Source organism: Bos indicus, chromosome 23, assembly GCF_029378745.1.
Source record: "Bos indicus isolate NIAB-ARS_2022 breed Sahiwal x Tharparkar chromosome 23, NIAB-ARS_B.indTharparkar_mat_pri_1.0, whole genome shotgun sequence".
NCBI lineage: Eukaryota > Metazoa > Chordata > Mammalia > Artiodactyla > Bovidae > Bos > Bos indicus.
Genome location: NC_091782.1, coordinates 33,433,319 through 33,446,049, shown reverse-complemented (window position 1 = coordinate 33,446,049; position 12,731 = coordinate 33,433,319). Strand labels below are relative to the sequence as shown.

Here is a 12,731-nt window from a genome sequence, read left to right as displayed (position 1 = left end):
TTCCTGAATATGTTTTGAGGCTCATGGTGTCTGTTTATGTACTCAGGGGTGGAGGCTGGGCATGTGTCCATTAAGTCTGAAGCCAGTGACAATCAGACAGTAGGACTGGGCTGGAGCTAGTGGCTGAGAAGTAGGCCTTCTAAGTGAAGAGAATGCAGAGTCTGCTGATAGCAATGAAAAAACTTAGTGAACCAAGGGCGCACCAGACCAATATTTTTAATATCATTTATGTAGCTTGTTTCGAGTTTTTCATAATGCCAGTGATTAGGAGGACTTAGAACACAATTCTTACAGAACTATAAGACATCTAGCCCAAAGATTCCTCCCCTATAAAGGACACTTTCAGTAATAGCTCTACAATTATTCGAACGACAGCATTCAACTGACTTACAATGGATTTTCTATCATACATGACAAGTCAAGAAGGTAGGGAGGCTATGAGCCTCATTAATAACAACTCTATGATGTTATTCAGAACCAAGACTTTTTGAATGATCGAGTCTTTGCATTATGTCATTCTCACTATATGGATCTTATACACCAGCTGGTTTCCTTGTAGTACCTCTGACTCTCACAATATCAAGATAAACTCCAGGAAAATAAGTAGACTTCTTTATTGTATCTCTTGTTAAGAACTTCTTTTATACATTCCTTAGTGGATTTCCCCCTCACATTGGCTAGATTTGTATCACACATTCTTACCTAATCCAAGTACTGCCAAGAATGTGACCACTGTGATCAGTTAGATCAATCATAACTCTGCCTCTGCAGCTGAGATAGGGTCCACCTCCTGCAAAGCCAAGGCAGTATAGAAAAGGTTATGTGAATGAAATCATGTTTCTGTTCGAGAGGAGGAATAGGGGCTCTGTTGTTGGTGACTGGTGGTGGAACAAACAAGCAATATTAGTTGCTGTACCCTACACCATCCCCATATTTGAAATAAAATGAAGTAGGCATTTTTTAGCATGTTCAAGACCTCCATTCCTTACCTTATTAACTCACACTGAGGTAGGAGACAGTGGGCCTCTGGTCCAGACACTTGGTGTTTGTCAAGTGGAATAAAACAGAGCCTTTGTTCTCATCCAGACACTCCAAGGACAAAGCTAAAAGTTGAGCTCTGCTAAAGAGATAAGCTGCCCGCTCCTAAGGTCAAGGAAGACTTCCTGTCTATACACATGCAGGAAGGGCTTCTTGGGGGTCGAAAAGGAAGTGGGCCCCATTTCATAATAAGTGTGGACACACACTCATAGGCCTTTGCGGTGGGATCCATCTTAGAAAAATGTGCACACATCTTGGAGAGGATCCGTGGACCAGTCAGATGTGAAGAGAGGAGCAAGATAATTGGCCAAAGGTAACGAAGACCCAGAAGGACTGTCCTATATAAGTGGTTTACATCACCTCCTTACTGAGCTCCTCCACACTCAGGATGCCTGCATTCCTCTCCAGGTGTGTATCTCTGCCTAGCTTCTGAGTTAGATAGAAGCTAGTTTTCTAAGTTAGTCTTCTATCTAAGCTAGTTAGGTAGAAGCTGTTTTCCTGTGTGCTCTCCCATACATTGCGCTGTGTCTCTAATAATAAACTTTGGACCTGTTTTTACAGTTTTTGCCTCCTTAAAACACTCATGCTTTCAAACAGGAGCAAGACCCAGGACCACTTTGCTTCTAGCTTCTAGCCCCCAGTGGTCTAGTGGCTAGAACTTTCATTTTTCATCCAGGTTCCCCAGGTTTAATTTCTGGACAGGAAACTAAGATCTCTTTTCAGGACTGCTCACTGCTCTCCCTCTGAGATCATTTGGTACCAAAACCCAGGAGTTTAAGGGAAACTGCCGGTCCTGTCCAAACAACTGACTGGAGACTCCTGCCTTTCACTCTCTCTCCCACACTTCTGTGATTTTCTTTCATACCTTACTTGCACAGCAAGGTTTCTTTTTTTTTACCTAATACTTTAACACCCTCTTGGGGAAGGACTAACTGAACCCTTGTTGCTGCCAAGCCCACTGTTGTCAGCATCAATATTAAACACAAATTTCCAGAGCTAACCATTACAAAAAGCATCTGATATACAGCTTATATTCAGTATTTGTATTTAGTACAAGTACATTAATTGTGCATGATTACATGTTGTTGTTCAGTTGCTAAGTCGTGTCTGACTCTGTGACCCCCATGAACTGCAGCATGCCAGGCTTTCCTATCCTTCATTATCACTTGGAGTTTGCTCAAGATCATGTCCTTCGAAACGCTGATGCTCTCTAACCATCTCACCCTCCACAGCCCTCTTCTCCTTTTTCCTTCAATCTTTTCCAGCATAAAGGTCTTTTCCTATGAGTTGGCTCTTCACATCAAATGGCCAAATTGATGCTGGTCCGTCAGCTTCAGCATCAATCCTTCCAATGAATATTCAGGGTTTATTTCCTTTAGGATAGACTGGTTTGATCTCTTTATAGTCCAAGGGACTCTCAAAAGTCTCTCATGATGACATATTGACTTATATATCAGAATTGTATAAGTGTGGTTATTAATAATACCATACATCACAGATCTTATCATGACTGCAGAGTAAAATGACACTACAGTTTCTGACTTTAAAGTGTCAAAGGCTAACAAGTGTATAATAGTGTAGAGATCTGAAGTTCAACTTTAAACAGCTCCAGAGTAGGGCAGGAGTCTTAAATTCCTAACTCTGGAAATCAGTAATTTATGCTACCTAAATTCAGGCGGGTCATGGTGGAGAGATTTGACAGACTGTGGCCCACTGGAGAAGGGAATGGCAAACCGCTTCAGTATTCTTGCCTTGAGAACCCCATGAACAGTATGGAAAGGCAAAATGATAGGGTACTGAAAGAGAAACTCCCCAGGTCAGTAGGTGCCCAGTATGCTACTGGAGATCAGTGGAGAAATAACTCCAAAAAGAATGAAGGGATGGAGCCAGAGCAAAAACAATACCCAGCTGTGGATGTGACTGGTGATAGAAGCAAGGTCTGATGCTGTAAAGAGCAATATTGCATAGGAACCTGGAATGTCAGGTCCATGAATCAAGGCAAATTGGAAGTGGTCAAACAAGAGATGGCAAGAGTGAATGTCGACATTCTAGGAATCAGCGAACTGAAATGGACTGGAATGGGTGAATTTAACTCAGATGACCATTATATCTACTACTGCGGGCAGGAATCCCTCAGAAGAAATGGAGTGGCCATCATGGTCAACAAGAGAGTCAGAAATGCAGTACTTGGATGCAATCTCAAAAACGACAGAATGATCTCTGTTCATTTCCAAGGCACACCATTCAATATCACAGTAATCCCAGTCTATGCCCCAACCAATAACACTGAAGAAGCTGAAGTTCAACGGTTCTATGAAGACCTACAAGACCTTTTAGAACTAACACCCAAAAAAGATGTCCTTTGCATTATAGGGGACTGGAATGCAAAAGTAGGAAGTCAAGAAACACCTGGGGTAACAGGCAAATTTGGCCTTGGAATATGGAATGAAGCAGGGCAAAGACTAATAGAGTTTTGCCAAGAAAATGCACTGGTCAGAACAAACACCCTCTTCCAACAACACAAGAGAAGACTCTATACATGGACATCACCAGATGGTCAACACCGAAAGCAGATTGATTATATTCTTTGCAGCCAAAGATGGAGAAGCTCTATACGGTCAGCAAAAACAAGACCAGGAGCTGACTGTGGCTCAGATCATGAACTCCTTATTGCCAAATTCAGACTTAAATTGAAGAAAGTAGCGAACACCACTAAACCATTCAGGTATGACCTAAATCAAATCCCTTATGATTATACAGTGGAAGTGAGAAATAGATTTAAGGGCCTAGATCTGATAGATAGAGTGCCTGATGAACTATGGAATGAGGTTCGTGACATTGTACAGGAGACAGGGATCAAGACCATTCCCATAGAAAAGAAATGCAAAAAAGCAAAATGGTTGCCTGGGGAGGCCTTACAAATAGCTGTGAAAAGAAGAGAGGCGAAAGGCAAAGGAGAAAAGGAAAGGTATAAACATCTGAATGCAGAGTTCCAAAGAATAGAAAGAAGAGATAAGAAAGCCTTCTTCAGCGATCAATGCAAAGAAATAGAGGAAAACAACAGAATGGGAAAGACTAGGGATCTCTTCAAGAAAATCAGAGATACCAAAGGAACATTTCATGCAAAGATGAGCTCGATAAAGGACAGAAATGGTATGGACCTAACAGAAGCAGAAGATATTAAGAAGAGATGGCAAGAATACACAGAAGAACTGTACAAAAAAGATCTTCACGACCCAGGTAATCACGATGGTGTGATCACTGACCTAGAGCCAGACATCCTGGAATGTGAAGTCAAGTGGGCCTTAGAAAGCATCACTATGAACAAAGCTAGTGGAGGTGATGGAATTCCAGTTGAGCTATTCCAAATCCTGAAAGATGATGCTGTGAAAGTGCTGCACTCAATATGCCAGCAAATTTGGAAAACTCAGCAGTGGCCACAGGACTGGAAAAGGTCCGTTTTCATTCCAATCCCAAAGAAAGGCAATGCCAAAGAATGCTCAAACTACCACATAATTGCACTCATCTCACACACTAGTAAAGTAATGCTCAAAATTCTCCAAGCCAGGCTTCAGCAATATGTGAACCGTGAACTTCCTGATGTTCAAGCTGGTTTTAGAGAAAGCAGAGGAACCAGAGATCAAATTGCCAACATCCTCTGGATCATAGAAAAAGCAAGAGAGTTCCAGAAAAACATCTAATTCTGCTTTATTGACTATGCCAAAGCCTTTGACTGTGTGGATCACAATAAACTGTGGAAAATTCTTAAAGAGATGGGAATACCAGACCACCTGATCTGCCTCTTGAGAAATTTGTATGCAGGTCAGGAAGCAACAGTTAGAACTGAACATGGAACAACAGACTGGTTCCAAATAGGAAAAGGAGTACGTCAAGGCTGTATATTGTCACCCTGTTTATTTAACTTATATGCAGAGTACATCATGAGAAATGCTGGACTGGAAGAAACACAAGCTGGAATCAAGATTGCCAGGAGAAATATCAATAACCTCAGATATGCAGATGACACCACCCTTATGGCAGAAAGTGAAGAGGAACTCAAAAGCCTCTTGATGAAAGTGAAAGTGGAGAGTGAAAAAGTTGGCTTAAAGCTCAACATTCAGAAAACGAAAATCATGGCATCCGGTCCCACCACTTCATGGGAAATAGATGGGGAAACAGTGGAAACAGTGTCAGACTTTATTTTTCTGGGCTCCAAAATCACTACAGATGGTGACTGCAGCCATGAAATTAAAAGACGCTTACTCCTTGGAAGGAAGGTTATGACCAATCTAGGTAGCATATTCAAAAGCAGAGACATTACTTTGCCAACAAAGGTTTGTCTAGTCAAGGCTATGGTTTTTCCTGTGGTCATGTATGGATGTGAGAGTTGGACTGTGAAGAAGGCTGAGCACTGAGGAATTGATGCTTTTGAACTGTGGTGTTGGAGAAGACTCTTGAGAGTCCCTTGGACTGCAAGGAGATCCAACCAGTCCATTCTGAAGGAGATCAGCCCTGGGATTTCTTTGGAAGGAATGATGCTAAAGCTGAAACTCCAGTACTTGGGCCACCTCATGCAAAGAGTTGACTCATTGGAAAAGACTCTGATGCTGGGAGGGACTAGGGGCAAGAGGAGAAGGTGACGACAGAGGATGAGATGGCTGGATGGCATCACTGACTCAATGGACGTGAGTCTGAGTGAACTCCGGGAGTTGGTGATGGACAGGGAGGCCTGGCGTGCTGCGATACATGGGGTCGCAAAGAGTTGGACACGACTGAGCGACTGCGACTGATTTGATCTGATCTGATCTAAATTTGTCTATAAAAGATATAACGCTCACTGATCCCCAGGTTTATTTTTGCAGCTTAACAGTTGACATTTTAAATTTATTTCTTCATCACAATCTGTTCCTTTCCAGCATAAGCATAGTTGAACACTTTCTGTCTTAAAATTTACTGTTTTTTTTGTATGTTTAAAGTTTTTTCTTTTTAATATTTATTGGAATATCATTGATTTACAATGTTGTATTTGTTTTGGGTGTATGCAAAATGAATGTTATGTATGTTTAAAAATCTACTTTTTTTTTTTTTAAGATGCTTTTCCTGTATAGTCCATTACAGAGTACTGAGTAGAATTCCCTGTGCTACACAGCAGGTTCTTATTTATTTTCTATTCTTATTACTGTTCATGTAGAAGAAACTTCACATGGAAAATGAGAGCAGGCTTTGGAGAAAGACTCTACCTTTACTAGAATATGTGAATTTGGACCAGTCACTTAACTTTTCAGTCACCCCATTAGTTTATCTACAAAATGGAGATGATAGTTAATTTGCAGGTTTGTGGTGAGATTAAATTACATAAAGCAGGTCAAGTCCTGACAATTATTTAGGCTGTCAATAAAAACTGTCCTTAATAGTAATGTCCAACTGTTCCCAATATTCTAAAGCTTAATCTTAATAACTCCAGAAGCATTTACTGAATATTCATTTACAAAGCAGACTGTGAAACTGGAGGATTCAAAGGTAAAGATTAATCTGAATTCCTCAAAGAACTAACATCAAGTCAGAGAGACAAATTCATAATTACAACAGGAGAAGTGCTACTCCAGAAATAAAAAAAATGTGCCAGCGCCCTGAAAGTGTTAATCACGCAGTTGTGTCCGACTCTTTGTGATCCTATGCACTGTTTCCCACCAGGCTCTTCTGTCCATAGGATCCTCCAGGCAAGAACACTGGAGTGGGTTGCCATTTCTTCCTCAAGGGGATCTTCCCAATTCAGGGCTGGAAACTGGGTCTCCTGTATCACAGGCAGTTTCTTTACTGAGCCACCAGAGACTTCCCAGCAGAATGGAAGTACAGCAATTAACTCTGGAGGGGAAGTCAGGAGAAATTTTTCTTGCTATCACATTTGACTTTAATTTTGAAGGAGAAACAAATTTGACCTTGTAAAGAAGGAGGAAATAAAAAGCCAGAGTATTCAGTATTTGTATGAGGAGAAGTTACAAAAGGTCTGTTTGAGGAAAGCAGTTTCTTGAGGTAGAACTACAGTTTTAATTGGCATAGGGAAGAGGAACTGGAGGAGCAGGAAAAGTGGAGCACACTAAAGGCTTCTAATATAGCGGCAATATTATTTTTTTCTAGCTATGGTGGTTCATTTCTTATTCTTCCAACTGTACATATTTTGATATTTTTTGCTTATGTGACATGTATGAGATGCATCACAATAAAAAAATTAAAACGTTTCAAAAGGTAGGTTGGTGCCAATTTGTAAATACCTTTATTTATCAAGATAATCAAAATAAGAAATTTATCCTGAAGACAGAAGAAGGCGAAATAGGTCTTCAAGGAGAACATTCTCAGCTCTGTGTTTGAGGAAGATCAAATTAGGCAGTATTTGTAGAGGTAGACCGAAGTGCAGGGAGAGGCCACGTGTAGAGACACCATGGTCTGGGCAGGAATAACTAAGGCCTGGTCCAGATAACCAGGTATGAGGAGGGCTCAGAGAGGGGAACGGAGGTTTGGTTGAGGTGGAAGTGACAGGCTTTGATGATTCATTGAAAGTGACAAACAAATGGAATTTAGGATAGTGGATCTGTGGACTTTAGTATTTATGGATCAGGAAATTCCATTAATCTTTAGTAAATAGTGGGGGAAAAAGCATCTTGGAGGAAACGAGTTCCAATTCCAGTCCCAACATCTCTCATGTAAATCTAATTATATCAGAACTTTCTGTGAGTCTATGAGCCACCTCTGCATCTTTTCCAATATATTCATTTTATGTTGTTGTTGAGGTAGTTTGGATAAGGTTTTGTTACATGCAACAACATACAGGTCTGAAAAATACAAAAGGCCTGAATAATACAATAGTTACAAGATTCCACTCATAAAATTCCTCAGGCATAATTTTTTTTTTTTTTTATCAAAACTAAGGCTTCACAGGAGAAAGAGTTTTGTTACTGTTTAAAAAAAAAAAATCTGTTTCCAGGAGACCAGGAATACCAGTGAGAGGGTTGGGAAGTGGGTGCCTAAGGAATCTTCAAGGTGAGGCAAAGTTTTTTTGCTTCAAGTCCCCAGAGCCAAACACACTCAGCCATCCCTACATCCCAACTGTGTCTTCTCTCTAGTGAAAGATCTGAGTTCCTGGAATCTTAATCCATATCTGAATAATGATTTGTAACAAGTCAATTCTTTCTAGCCTTAGTAATTAAACAAGAGTGTGTGCATAGCTGTGAAGTCTTGAATTACAGGGTAGACATGATTTTTCTTCAGAAATTAGCCTTCTCACCATCACTGACGTTAGGCTAGCCATCTCTACCCGGTATCCTTTCTGTGACTGAGTTCCCACTGTCCACTGATATTTGCATGGGTTTCACTTGGATTGGTTGCACTAGGACACACTGAAGCCAACAATGATGGGTGCTGAACAAGCAGAGAATTCCTGAGGGAAGAGTGATCATGTTGAAGATGAAAATGACTATAACTTGATATTTACTATGAAATTTAGTTTTTAAACAGGATTAACAAATGACAATATGGTCTAGGACCTAAAGTACCAATCTGTCAATACCAATCTTCACCCCACCCACCCTTTACTCTACTACAATCTTTCTTATAATTTCTCTCTCAATCTCCAAGACATGGTTCTTACAGTATGTACAGGAGAAATGGATTCTTACAGTATGTACAGGAGAAATGGATTCTATGTCTTCTATAAAGGCAACATTCTAACACTGTGGAGTAGGAGGAGCTGCAATGAGCAAATGAGATATCATTGCACCAGATCCATGTCTGAAAATTAGCAGTACTCAAGTGAAATACTTGAGACTTGAGACACCATAAATATAATTGGTCTGAATTCAGTACCTATCCCCACAAAATCCCTAAGCCCTAAGAATACTCACCACATAAGAAAAACAGTATGGTGCTGAATATAAGGAGGAAAGAAGGGTAGAGAAAGGTGATTTTCACGTCCTTATACATGTTAGTTGTTTTCAAAATATACAGATAATGCAGTAGTAGTGCAAGGAACACACAGATACCTGTTATGCAGAAAAAAAAGGAAGGGGGAGTGAACAACATCCTGTCTGGCTAGTTTAATCTATGGCCTTAGGACTAATTTCCAAGACTTAAGTTGTTGTTTTAACTCCCCATACTCTATATTTCTTTCCTTTTGTTGTCATTCCATTTGTTGTCATTGTATTACCTTTGCCCTTAACAATCCCCCAACAGTTTCTAAGAGGTTATGCCCAATGGACTACCACCCCAGCCCAGAACCAGAATGACTGAAGGAATCCTCTGCGTTTCATCCCTTACCTATGATGAAGAAGGTGGTTGTGAAGATGAAGTACTGTTTCCGGGTATCAGGAAGGGAATGCGGAAAGGCCAGGAGTATAAAGCTCAGGAAGAAGGAGAGAAGAAGGGCGCTGATCATGAAAATTTGACCAAATATGTAGTAGTCTGAATTAGGGAGGGAGAGGGGAGAAAGGCCAGGAGCTCCCTCTAGGGCCCCCTTCCTTCTGGGTCTGAATCCCCAGAATACTAAAGAAGCAGTGCAGAGACTTTAAGGTAGGAATCAATGGCAATTGGTGGGAAGCTTAGGGATGGAGGGAGAAGTAAGCTGCCAAAAGATCTAAAATAGTGATTCTAGCTGGGCTGGTATCCCTTGAGAGGCCTGGTCCCCTGGCTCATTCTGAAATGAGCCACTGTTATTGGTGGGCTTATAATTGCTTCCTTCGGGTATGCTGGGGCAGAAAAAGGAGGTTGAAACTTCTGGGAAGGGACAGGGTTGAAGCAGGGCCCTCCCTTTCAAGGCCAGAACTTACTTGATTTTGATGGTAGAACCCAACATTTGATTTCACCACTGCATATTGCAAAGAGAGCACTGAATAGGGATTGGTTTGAGTTTTCTATCTTCACCCAGGTTGAGAGGTTGAAGGCCCACCACAGAAGGGCAGAACCAGTGAAACTGCAGATGAGGATAAGAACTCGGTATGGTTTAACTATCCCACATTTCACACAGAAGGGTGCTGACTGAAAAAAAGGGCAGGGGGAGGCAAATGAGTCAGATGCCTTCAGTTACTTTGGGATTTCTCTCCATTCTGAAACACCCATACAAGCCCATATAAGTCCAACCTCCTTGCCTTTCATAATCAGGCTTGCAGAACTCCCCTTCTCATCTCTTAATCAAATCTTCCCCAGGCCACAGACTGACCCTATGTCCCTCAGCAGCAAGAACTGAGATCTTTCTCCTTTTTTCTATTTATCATGTCTAAACCACTTGGACACAACCATCCACAACTCTGTTTTGTTACTATGCTTTTCCTGGGTGTCTGGATATTGTGTCTCACCATCTACAGTAGAAGTCCCTGAAGAACAATAGCCCTGAATTCTTAATTTTCCATTACATTTAGCATAGTGCTTTACATGTAGCAGGATCTCAGTGATCTGTTAACAGAAAGGAAAAAAAAAAAATGTGCACACCAAATACATTCCCTAGTAATGTCAAGAGAAGTAAAAATTTTCCTGTGCTCTGCAGTCTCAACATTGCCCTCCATCATCACTCCCCTCAAATCACAGCCCCTTTCCCCTCTTCTCTTACTGTTAAAGATCTGAGGTTACCTTTTCTCTTATTTCTTCTTTTAAAATTTCTGTTTCAGTTTTCATCATTTGATTACATTTTGTTTTCTATAGTACTTTTTAACACTGAGGCCCATCCTAGCCTTCTCTTCAAGAGTAGAACCTTGTGGTCCCTTCCTGTCTCCTCATTGGCAGAACTGTTTAGTGACATCATAAGTATGTGAAGTCTACATCCCAACAGAAATGTGAGATCCTATCCTGCTGCCCTGTTTTTAAAAAAAATATGTCATTTCCCACCCCCTCCACCCAGCAATGTCTTTGTTTTCTTTGGTACACGCATGCCTCAGAAGTTATGGCTTGTGCCCTTAGTTCTGACTTCTAATATGGAGTTGGCAGGAATACTATATCTCTGCACAAGATTAAAGAATGCCTGATAGAGAGAAAACAGGATAATCAGGGAAATAATTGAAAGATGTAAGTGGAAACCAGTTTTGTGTTAAGGGTACAGTGGTTCACACTACACTCTTCAATTCCTTCACCCGAATGATATTAAGACACGAAATACTTTCTAATCTCAACCTTGTTGTCTAACATACCACTTGGCAATGATGGACACTCTGTGTGTTTTTGATAGATGAATTAACAAATAAATGGATAAATTAAAGTGAGACAAAACAGAGGGCTGCTAAGAACCTTTGTTTAAAATTTTCTTAAATGTAAGCTCTGGGAAGGCAGAGATTTTGTCTATTCTATTCACTTATGGATTCTGGCACAAGGCAGGTGTTAAGCAAATATTTGTTGAATGAATGACTAACCTAGGAACAAAAGGATCATCTTTAGGACAGGGGGTTGGTATATCTGTCAGTTTCTCGCAGTTGAATTTTTGTTGTATGTGCACTATATATTTCTAGAATAAACTAAAATGTTAGAGTGTGCAACAGTAATATATTTCCAGCTTAGAATTATAGGTTTATGTGTCAATCAGTAGAACTATTAAAAGAAGATAGCATGATAATGCTATTGGTTGAAAAAAGAAGGATTATTTGTGAAATCAGAGGAAACAAAGTGAAGATTGCTTTAGACAATCATCAGATCAGATCAGGTCAGTCACTCAGTCGTGTCCAACTCTTTGCGACCCCATGAATTGCAGCATGCCAGGCCTCCCTGTTCATCACCAACTCCTGGAGTTCACTCAGACTCACGTCCATCGAGTCAGTGATGCCGTCCAGCCATCTCATCCTCTGTCGTCCCCTTCTCCTCTTGCCCCCAGTCCCTCCCAGCATCAGAGTCTTTTCCAATGAGTCAACTTGTCACATGAGGTGGCCAAAGTACTGGAGTTTCAGCTTTAGCATCATTCCTTCCAAAGAAATCCCAGGGCTGATCTCCTTCAGAATGGACTGAAGAATCCATTCTGAAGATCCATTGGATCTCCTTGCAGTCCAAGGGACCCTCAAGAGTCTTCTCCAACACCACAGTTCAAAAGCATCAGTTCTTCGGCGCTCAGCTTTCTTCACACTCCAACTCTCACATCCATACATGACCACAGGAAAAACCATAGCCTTGACTAGATGGACCTTTGTTGGCAAAGTAATGTCTCTGCTTTTGAATATGCTATCTAGGTTGGTCATAACTTTCCTTCCAAGGAGTAAGCGTCTTTTAATTTCATGGCTGCAGTCACCATCTGCAGTGATTTTGGAGCCCAGAAAAATAAAGTCTGACACTGTTTCCACTGTTTCCCCATCTATTTCCCATGAAGTGGTGGGACCGGATGCCATGATTTTCGTTTTCTGAATGTTGAGCTTTAAGCCAACTTTTTCACTCTCCACTTTCACTTTCATCAAGAGGCTTTTGAGTTCCTCTTCACTTTCTGCCATAAGGGTGGTGTCGTCTGCATATCTGAGGTTATTGATATTTCTCCTGGCAATCTTGATTCCAGCTTGTGTTAGACAATCATATGCATGTGGAAATCCAGCCCTGAGACCTAGGAAAACTAGTTATTGCAAGACAATATCTTTAAGTCTCAATGTTGTTAGAAGGCCCCATTGAGAAGAGTGCCATATTTTATCCTGAGCTTTGAACTGACCCCAGAAAACAAAGTAGATGGGTAAACAGATTTCTGT

The 12,731-nt window shown here is 40.9% G+C and overlaps 1 long non-coding RNA gene across 1 annotated transcript; it reads right to left on the bottom strand.

Moving 5' to 3' along the window:
- Nucleotides 1-7,300: 7,300 nt before the first annotated feature.
- Nucleotides 7,301-10,768, bottom strand: LOC139178901 (uncharacterized). The gene is made up of 5 exons (XR_011563316.1): nucleotides 10,654-10,768; nucleotides 9,858-10,065; nucleotides 9,349-9,431; nucleotides 8,937-9,074; nucleotides 7,301-8,473 (listed from the first exon to the last, which is right to left on the bottom strand). It is a non-coding gene; the product is annotated as an uncharacterized lncRNA (long non-coding RNA).
- Between the last annotated feature and the right edge of the window lie 1,963 nt (nucleotides 10,769-12,731).